Source organism: Harmonia axyridis, chromosome 5 (assembly GCF_914767665.1).
Source record: "Harmonia axyridis chromosome 5, icHarAxyr1.1, whole genome shotgun sequence".
NCBI classification, from domain to species: Eukaryota; Metazoa; Arthropoda; class Insecta; order Coleoptera; family Coccinellidae; genus Harmonia; species Harmonia axyridis.
In genome coordinates, this window is record NC_059505.1 from 3,386,157 (window position 1) to 3,393,792 (window position 7,636).

Sequence of the window (7,636 nt, forward strand, 5' to 3'; positions counted from 1 at the left end):
ATTCGAATTCTAATGGTTTTCTTCTATCACTAACTTTCCTGAAGACGTCTACTTACCGAATTAATATTTTCAATATGTTTATGATGTTGAAAAAAGTGGGCACAGTTCTAGAAAAAAATCACTCTGTAGATTTGTAATGAAAATTACATATCACGTAATGTAAACTCTTTATTGGAATATTTATGCCAAATTTCAGTCGAATATTGAAGTGCTGTTAAAAAAAACCTAACTTTAACACCCTGTATCTCAAAAACAAAGTGTTTGCAATCCCATTTTCATAGTAATTTTTTCTTGAAATCTCTCTTTTTCGTTTGTACCTCCGATTCAGGAACACTCGTGTTTCTCTGTACTTTAGTAGGTATTGCTGTTAATTATGAATTACACTACGCAAAAAAATTAACGCACATCCTGAAAATCTCAATTTTAATGGAAGTTAACTCTACATTGACTTTATAACTTATTTTTTATGTTCTCTAGGGAAGGTTTTGAACGAAACAAGACACATTAAATGGAAGAAAAATTCAGGATTTCACCGAATCTTTGTGAAAAAAGAGAAATAAACATTTTTCAAAATACTGGAATGCTGATAAGTGATTTAATACTTGGTATTTCCACCCCTTGCGTTATTACAGCTCGGCAACGACGGTTCATACTCAAAATGAGTGATCTTAAAATGTTCTGATCTAATCCTTCCCAGATTTCTCTGAGTTGGATTCCTAAGTCATTAAGAGTAGCTGGATGATTTTCTGAACTTCTCAGAATTGAGATCTGGACTTCTTGCTGGCCATTCCATTCGATAGACTTCAACCTCTTCAAAGTACTCCAGAACGATGCGCGCACGATGGGGTCTGGCATTATCGTCCATAAAAATGAAATTTTCACCAATGGTAGAGGCAGAATCTAGACTCATCTGTGAAGAGAACTCTTTCCCAATCAGCCTCTTCCCAATGGATATGCTCTCTCGCAAAATCCAAACGCGCCCTTCGATAGGCTGGGGTAAGAGCTAGGCCTCTTGCCGCGACACGAGGCCTTAAATCATATTCTCTGAGGCGACTTCTTATTGTATGAGTGCTAATTTACACCCCATGAGTTTGCTCAAGCTGATTTTGAAGGGGGAGAGCGGTTGCAAACCGTTGTCTCAACGAAGAAACTCTCAAGTAAAGTTCCTGAATGGCAGTTGTTACCCGTGGTCTACCCTGTCCTGGTCTTCGGACATTCATACCTGTCACCCTGAATCGCTGCAACATTCTGGACACACTTGTATGGGAAACTCCAAACCTTTCTGCAATTCTTGTGTTTGTCCACCCTTCTTCTGGCAAAACTACCGCTTGGGCACATTCCTCTTGGGTCGAATTGCGTGTTTCGCGTTGCATAGCGATCGAGTGTAGAAAATCAAACGAAAGAAAAACTATTGATCACTAGAATTGATCGAGAACAACTGATTTCAGAATGGAGCCGATACATTCAAAATCTGATAATCTCATCTTTTTTATTCCTGCTGGGAAAAAACATCTGTATTGAAGAAAAACGTTGAAAGTGGATAACATATGCATGCATAATTCTGATAAAAATAATCATCATTGAGAACACCTTCAGTTGTAGAATAAATTTGAGATTTCCATAATGTGCGTTAATTTTTTTGCGCAGTGTATATCTGCATCATATTTTTTTTTCAAATAAGAATTTCTCTGAATTCTTTGAAATTCAACAGAATACGGGACTGGAAAATTCCAAATTTTACACGGTTTTTCACCTGACGTTCCTACCACAAGATATTACGTAAGGCTTATTCAGAGATTCCTAGGTAAAAGATCGTAACCCGATGTTGAAATGCTCCAGGATTCTCTATAACTCATAAAACAATGTTCTTTTTTTTCTCCCAACAAAATCCGTTCAACCTCGAAAAACCCAACGTCACTTCCAGACAATGGAATTTCCGTTCAATATTTTCAATAAACACACAGTATAAATCACAAGGAAATGCAAACATCATTTGTTTTTCTTTGAATTTCTCAGTGTTATATTGACTTAAACTATATGTGTTGACGTATCAATGGATACTGTGGGAAGTCTGTAATATTAAATTGAGACGCATTTGTTTACGTCATATATGGATGAAATCATGAAAAGAGTTAAAAATAAATCCTAGAGAGTGTTGAATAGTAAATGCAATCTGGGAGATTCACAGATTCGTGGGAACGGAGCTTCTAGGAAATAAAGCAACGAAGCTTGTACAATCAACGGACAAACTAAAACTTTTGTGATTCCAAATCGACGGAATACACTGAGAAGCATGGTGTATCTCCCCTAACAAAGGTGATGTATATGGAAGAGGTTTTAGCATAAGTGGATTTCCCCTTCAAAACCATTAACCTTCTATTCAGAACACTCTTCCATGAAATATTGCTTTTTTGAGATTTTTGACAACAGATTCAATTGAAAAAATTCACCCGATCTTTACAACATTCCTTTTGAGAGGTGTACAACTTTGCTTCCGCCGTTTTACAATATATGGCTGTACCGGTAAGTGTTAGTACAAAAAAATAGATCGTAGATGTCATACAATAAGCTTAGGTGTTTGTTAGCATAAAACATCGAAATATTAATCGATTTTTATCTGCATCATAAAGTTATTCACGATTAAACATGTCAGCTTACGAGCCAAATCCTCGTCATTTGAGGGAGGTTTTAATTTTCTGCTTTAATATGAAGGAATCTACGGCTGAGGCTCATTGAATGCTCACATATACTCATGGTGAGGCCGCTATTAGTGATAGAATTTGCTGAGAGTGGTTTCAAAGCTTCAAGAACGGTGATTTTGACGTCGAAGACCAGCTTTACGGTGGAAGAGAGAAGGTTTCGAAGATGCAGAATTGGAGGCATTACATCAAGACTCGTGTCAAATGCAACAAGAATTAGCAAAATCATTGGGAGTCAAGCAAAAAGCCATTTCGAAACGCCTAAAAGTCATGGGAATGATTCAGAAACAAGGAAATTGGGAGCCGTACGAGTTAAAGCCGAGAGAATTTGAACGGCGTTTGTTTGCTTGAGAACAGCTGCTTGCAAGGCAAGGACGCATCGCCTTGTGACTGGGGACGAAAAATTAGTTCATTACGATAATCCCAAGCGCAGAAAATAATGGGGATATCCAGGCCCTGCTTCCACGTCGACAGTCAAACCGAATATTCACGGTTCCAAGATCATGCTCAGTATTTGGTAGGACCAGCTCGGCCTAGTGTATATGGGTTGTTAAAACCGACTGAAACAATCAGAGGCAATCGTTATCAAACTCAATTAATGCGTTCGAGCCGAGCGTTGAAGTCCCAACCATCCCGCCGTATTCTCCAGACGCTGCTCCCTCGGACTATCACTTGTTTCGATCAATGGCACACGGCCTGGCTGTCCAGCACTTCCCGTCTTATGAAGATGTAAAAAATTGGATCGATTCGTGGATCGCTTCACAAGATGACTAGTTATTTCAACGCGGGATTCGTACGCTGCCCGAAATATGGGAGAAAGTAGTGGCTAGCGATGAATAATACTTTGAATCATAAATGTACAACCAGTTTTTTTTTAAAGCCTTGAAAGTGGGAAAAGAATGGCGGAAGCGAAGTCGTACGCCTATGTATTTTGCGGCTATCCGGACACAATTGATATTGACCACGAATTCTTCATCAGTTTGTCGAACCTAAATATTTGAGACCACTCTCTGCTGATAAACTCCGATTTCATAATATGTCCTGGCGATAAAAAATTCTTGGTATTTCATTGACGTAGCAGTACCTACATTATGAGATCATTTGATTCATACATTCGATAAAAAATATGTCCTGGTGTTGAAGAATTTGTGTTACATTTTGAGTTGGTTCCTTATGAGATCATTAATTTCATTAATTCAATAAAAATGTCCTGATGCTGAAGAATTTTTAATTTTGAATGGATTAGGCATTCCCTAGCCTTGATATGCTCTTCAAATATATTTCGCTGTAAATAACTTGCTTTGACGTAAGTCGTTATTAACGTGGGTGAGATCTTATCTTCCAGTGAAAGTTTTTCTAATTCAAAATCGATAATTTCCCATTTTACATATTTAATCTCATATAAAGGTGTGAGGTTTCACTTCATTTTAATTCCGTTTGATATCATTCATGAAATGCATATTGTCTTTATTCAATTACTATATACGCCCTTATATTAAACGCCTACTTCTTTTTAGGAGGAAACCTAAGGAAGCTACTACGTAAGCTCGCGTTTTAGAGTGAATGTTCCGTGAACTGGGTTATGTTTAATCCTATAGTATATTTTCGAAACAGCAATATTGAAAAAGACTTTCAGAAACGTCATAAAATTTGTCCTACCCACCTGTATTTCGATACTATGAGAGAACTTTTTCTTGTCCCAAAATACAATACAACAATTCACGGCTTGACTTGATTTTCAAGCTACTTGGCTTGAACTTGACTTGATTTCAGGTCAAGCTTAAGTCAATTAGTAGTTTTTCAATCTCAAGGCAATTATTTATTCATCAAGTACTTGAATCATATCAATCAACTTGATTTCAAGCAGTTTTATTGTGAAGTGTAACATCAATAAAAAAGATGGAATGAGAAGGAACCTTGCAAAAAACATTTTTATTTATTCAACATTTTGTATGAAAGAACCGAACACATCAACTTTTTTTAAATAGAAACATAAATTAAATCACTATAAATCATAACAGAATGAGAAATAATAAAAAAATGAAGTTTCTTAATATTGAAAGACCTCCAGGCTTTGTTTGATTTCATCATTTTCCATCTAGGATCTAGGATACATGAGATTTGTCGCCTAACCTATTGCGTGTTTTTGCAACTGTAAGAGCAGCTCTGGAAAAGTGTCTTTCAACAGGAGCTGAAGCTGCTGGCATTGTTGAAAAGTCCTTGCCCAATTTGGCCAAGTTTGAAAAGATATTTCTGAAACTACCAAAATTTACCAATAGATTTCATAGAAATTTGAGAAAACCCTTATTGAGTCTAAGCGCGCACGAGATTGCAGAAATATATACCGTGCAGTAAGTAATATCAAGTAGCTTGATATCAAGTCAAGTAATTGGTTAAAATGTCAAGCTATTTGACTTGATGAATACCTAACTAAAATCAATATGATAAAAATGAAAATCCATATTAATATCTACTTCGATACATACAAAATTTATAAGACAAGTCAACATAGTAAATATAAAATGATCACAAACAAAATAAATCTGAAACGGTGGTATTAGATAAAAATGAAATAGCCATCATCTCAAGCTATCACTCGCAAAAATTGAAACCAGACTGTACTGCAAAATACCTCGTGTATTTTTCTTTGCTATAATAGGTTTGTCTTGTCTTCCGCAAAAGCATAATTTTTAATTTTTTTTTAAGAGTTCCGGGTAAAATCATTCCACTCAAACATTTCAGCAATTTTATTAGGTTTTTTTTAAAGTTCCGGGTAAAATCATTCCACACGAACACTTCAGTAATTTTATGAGGTTTGGGGATTGTCCAATTCATCAAATCAAATAATTTCAAGGTCCATAACCAGGACACAATCAACTTCCTTACAATTGAAAATAATTTGAGATATCCTAGAAATGCTCCATATTCGCATGATTCATTCATTTTAATATATTTTCAATATATTCAATATATCGCTAGGTCTGCTAACCACCTGACGCTATGTGTCTATACATATACTAATTGTTTATTGGTAAAACTATCACTAATTGAAATGTTTTATCACTGCTATGCTAACTTACAAATTCATAGGTATAATACTACATCTCATTAGCATATTGATGTCAATAACTCGTCTATTATTGCATATACTCTCTAAACATTACTCATGTGACCTCGCATTTGGTTTTAATACTGAGGAAAGATCCGTAGTTGAGATGAAAACTGAAATCAATAACCACATAATATCAAGTAAAAATGTCTACACCCAATTGAAAAAATTACTGACCTTGGTATCTAGGAAATAACCAAGTCATCTTAATATTTATCTAATAGGTACGTTGAAATTACACTGCAATGAATGTTGAACATATAATAGTTTTGTAGTTCCGGAATAAAGAGTTTTTCCTATGAGAATAACTTCTATGATTACTACAATTTGTCAATCATAATCCTCCATTACAAAGTCTATTGAAGAGTTTATCCTATTCATGAATCCAAGGAAGCCCTGTTTAATGTTGAACCTGTAGTAGGTTGTCATATATCATTAATTTGTCATATGTCATTAATTTCGGTAATGCTGCTAAAAGCAAGAGATTTTTCATTGTACAGAAATGAGTCATAATAATAGACGCTTTATAGTCAATGTTCGCGAATCTTGTGATTCTTTTTTTTTACGATTAAAAATTCTGACGTTCTCTTGAATATTTATTTACAGAACATTGTTAGATGTTGAATCCAATCTGAACAAATCGAGGAAAAATGCCGACTTCCAGTGTAATAATACCAGACATTCAAACAAGGGCGTAGATCTTTTTTTTTCTTGGGGGGGTAATCGAAAAGAATTTTTTGACGACAACATTTTCTCATATCTGTAATGTGAGAAAAAAGGTTTGATAACGAAGTTTGATCCAAAAATTACTAGAAATAATAGCATTTTTTTTTCATTCCCGATTCGATTTTTCTTAACTCATACAGTTCATATATTGGGGGTACCAAGAAAAATGGCAAACTGATGCCTATAAGAGTTGATTGAATCTTTATTAATCTTCTCTACAGATTGGTAAATAAGTACCAAAACTTATATTTGATTTTGTTAATCACAGCTTACTGGATTTTATAATAATTTGGATTTTCCTGATAATTACTGAAGAATTGTTTGACAAGAACAATTTACAATTTTCTTAACTACCAGTTGTTCACCAAAAAAATTACTTAACTTTAACATCTGAATCTCTAAAACAAATTGTCCGCGGACCCATGTAATAGGACTTTATATCTTAAAATGATACGAGGAATCATTTTCGTCTGTACCTCCAATTTAGAAACACCCTGTCTAGTGCATCCGAAACTGATGTCTTCACAAATAAATTGCAAAATGAATGGAACACATTACTGAGATTCATCGACACATATGCTTGATTGTTTGAAATTAATATTTTGTATTGCTCTTTCTCAAAAGAATATATATATATATATATATATATATATATATATATATATATATATATATATATATATTAAATGGTAAAACACAGCAAGACAATTTCTCGATGCGAATAATTCATTTCAGTTCTTTGATAACTGCAGTATTAAAATTTTGTGACAAAATGCAAAAATCACAGATGGCAAAACAAGGGGGACGCCGACAAAGCGGGTAGATAAAGGAAAATAATAAACCTCGGACTTAGGCATGTTCGCAGTGCAATAAAAGTACTCATCATTATTTCTGATATTGTTATAAAGGGTGTTTTTAAAGGGTGAGTGTTTTTTTTTGGGACAACTTCTTTTGTCGTATTCGTTTTGATGAAAAAATGGATGCATTCGATGGAGCGAAGAGAATTACATGAGAAAAGTACACCTATCCAAATAAAGGGTGTTTTTTTAGAGCTATAGAACTTTGAATTGCAATAAAACAACGATGGATTATTCGATTGACA